The following is a 3,566-nucleotide window of genomic DNA, read 5'->3' on the forward strand; positions in this document are numbered from 1 at the left end:
TCACATCTGTGTAACCTGCCCACTGGCATTTTTCCTGGTGTTTTTCAGTCTCCTTCTTAGGCCCAGTTTTGTCTTTCAACTCTCATTTTATGTATCTTACAAAGTTTAGAACTAGACCCTCTTTTTCTTGAGACATAGAAATGGAAGCAGAGTTCACTTTACAAAAACAAGATAGGCTCCTTCAAGAGAAATCATGAATTACACATAAGCAGCCCTCACTTCAGCAGCACCTATGCTAAAATTGGGATGATACAGAGAAAATTAGCGTGGCCCCTGCGCAAGAAATACGAAAGTCTACAACTAACAACAATAACTCCTCTAACTTATCCAGAGGCAATTTTTGTTTCCACCTTCTATGCACATACAGACATACAAGTCACATTCTTCAGGATATTTTTCTTAACATGAAATATTTGCATCTACTGTTTTTCCAATAAACTTTTCCAATTAGTCCACTTGTATGATATATTTCAGAACCACAACATTTCAGTATTAAAAAGGGCACAAGGTAAAAGTGATTGATTAAAGGAAGATTATACAAAAAAAAATTTTTTTTAAGTTTGAAAAAACCCTGGAACTAGGAATATTTATTTTCTAACAAAGCGTTATGTTGACCAAACAAATTGCTCTTGGCTAAGTACCCCTCTTTTGGAGGAAAACAGCACTGTTTGTAATAATTAGAATTATTGAAATGCAACTAGATGCCTGAAGTATGTCCAGATATACCAGAAATAGTGATCAGATCAAAGGTTTATGGTTTGAAAGACTGAGATCGAGAATAGAAAACATCAAAGCATATCAGACCAGTTGGTTCTCACTAAGTTTTATATTTTATTCCCATGCCCCCAAAAGGATATGGCCATCTCAAAGTCAGTTATGAACTATCACTCTCTCTTACACAGGATGGTCACAATGAACTTCACAAATCAAGTAACTCAGTGAATTAAAAGTTTGCCACAGTTTCCATACATACTTTCTAAAGCAACGCCCATGCACACACACATGCATGTGTCTATTTCTTACTTGTAAGAAGAAGGTATTGTCTAAAATATCTCAAATAAAGCCTGCTCTTTGTTACATAATCATATCTCAGAAAAGTAACTTCACTAATGTGTAAACTCCAGAATAGATTTTTTTCTTCTGCCAAGAAAGCTAAGAGGATCAGATTTGTGTCACCATTATCTCAGAATGAGATGACATTCTCCATTATTCCAACCTCGGAGGATAAAGAATTTTCTAATATGTAATGATTTATTTTTTATGTTGAACAAGCTACTTGTGGAAATATATAAGCTGATTTAATGTATGTTTCAAAACATTATGTTCCTATTAGTAAAGAGAATCCCTTATCAGAACTAAAGACTTAAGAGCGATAAATAAATTTCCTTTACTAAAACGTTAGTCAGAAATAGAAAACACAGTCTTTTTCATACCTTTCACTTAAAAGAAATTACAATATGATTCTTAAAGGATTTCAATATGAAAGAATTTTCATGCTATTTTTTAGCACGAATATACTGCTGATTTCCAACATTATGGAGATAATGGACAGAATCACATATTGAGAAGTTCAGTTCTTTAAAGATGAATCTGTGAAACTTCCTAGGTAATATATCTTTGTAATAAATTACATATAACTCAGAGGTTTAGACTGATCAAAGTGGCAAAGAGGAAGAACCACTAATTAAACTTCTACTCCACGGACAGATTTTTCACCTAGGGAAATCTCTACATAGGGTCACCACCACCTGGCTGCTTCAGAAGGCATGAGGACATTACAATTAATCTCATAATATCCTGACATTTAAACTCTGGAATCCCAAATACCCTACCAAAATACGCACACTATGATTTAGTTAACCCTCAGAATCACAAGAAAAGTGGAGCTTTACTTTGGCAATTGAATGCCTACTACATAAAAAAAAAAAAAAAAAACCTGTTTTAAGAGCATGCAGAAAATAAGACCTCTATCCTTCTAGGAATTAAAATGTAATTAAGAGAAGACATAAATGTGAAAATTATAAACATAAACTTGTTTTAAGAGACAGCATTCAAACAGTAAACCTTTATCCATGTATTAAGTAAACAATGGTTGCAACCCTAGCCAAAAATGTATTATTAAATTACTGTATTCAAAATTCTTCATGATTTGTTTAACCTTAAGGGTATACAAGTACAATATTTTGCTGGCTTATGTAGAAAAGGATCATCAGTAATTTCAGACTGCTTTCCTCTTATAAAATGTTGACTCTAAGAAAACGGAAATCTCAGAGACAGTATCTCCTCAAATTACATTATAAAGTGTTGCTGCGATGAAAGCGTTGAACAAGATGAACACTACAGATCATGAAACATTTACTTCTGGATAACTGAAACCTTGGCTCCTGTAAACAAAATCGAAAACTTGGGCAATGAGATTGTCAGGGTGGGGAAAATTTCCCTCTACCTACCCAGAGATCTTGTGGCTGGAATAATAATAAAACTGACACCGCAAAGATTAATAGGAGATAAAGAAACAAAGTTTAATGCATGCACACAAAGATCGCATAGAAATAGAACAGAAGACACGGCCGGAGCAGGCAGCATTTACACTTCTGGACAAAGAATAAATCTGTGAACAATTAACAGGACAAAAGAACTTGGGCTTCAAGTGAAAATAATTAATTAATTAATAATTACTGAAGAAGCGAAACAGAGCTTGGGTTTTGGGCAGTAAATTACGGAAGTAACAAGGCTATTTTGAGTGTACAGATTTCTCAGCCCGAATTCCCACTCTCTGGCCATAATGGCACCCTTGCACCTCGTGTGGGAGGAAACTTTTAATATGAGGGATTTATTTGCTGCTTTCAGGAAGACATAGAGAAGAATCAAAAGTGTTCCTCTTGACCCACTGTTTCTTAAGTAATTTTAATTTGCAATAATCAACATGCCATCGAGAAATACTTTGGGTTGGCCTATCCAGGACCCCAACAAGGTTAAATCTCTGATGTATAAACTTGAGGGCAGTTTCATTAAATAATTATAGTGTGTATTCAGAATTAAGTGTATAAAGAATAGAGGACTTACATATTTTGGATGGTGGGAAGATAGATAGGCTCATTTTTAGATTTCACAAACACACATATAAAAATAACCATAAGAATCACAATGATCGCAAAAGGCCCACTGATGAGAAAACCACAAGTGATTTAGGGTTAAATACTTCTTTCTCCAACATGTAACTAACTTTTTTTTCAGGGTAGACAATAGTTGAGGAAAAGAAGTTGCCTACTAACATTGGCTCTAAATGAGGGAAACAACAGTTTAGAAGTACGCTCAGATTTTGTTTAAGAATTATAAAAAGTTGGATTCCAAACTTCCTTGATATGGGGGAAATTGCTATTTGATTCTTAAGTATCCTGAGAGTCCACCTTCACTGTTTCTCAAAGAAAAGTACCAGACACATTCCCCCCTTCAGAAGTCTGACTTCCCCATGATACATTTTGAATTGAACCATGGTTGACAGTTTTATTACAAATATGTTGCACTTGTAATTGTTACACCAAAGAAAGTGATTGAAAAAAATT

At 34.3% G+C, this 3,566-nt stretch overlaps 1 non-coding gene across 1 annotated transcript; it reads left to right on the forward strand.

Moving 5' to 3' along the window:
* The first annotated feature begins 211 nt into the window (after positions 1 to 211).
* Positions 212 to 318, forward strand: LOC122441113. The gene has a single exon (XR_006269253.1). It is a non-coding gene; the product is annotated as a U6 spliceosomal RNA (small nuclear RNA).
* The last annotated feature ends 3,248 nt before the right edge of the window (positions 319 to 3,566 follow it).

Source organism: Cervus canadensis, chromosome 4 (assembly GCF_019320065.1).
Source record: "Cervus canadensis isolate Bull #8, Minnesota chromosome 4, ASM1932006v1, whole genome shotgun sequence".
Taxonomy (NCBI): domain Eukaryota; kingdom Metazoa; phylum Chordata; class Mammalia; order Artiodactyla; family Cervidae; genus Cervus; species Cervus canadensis.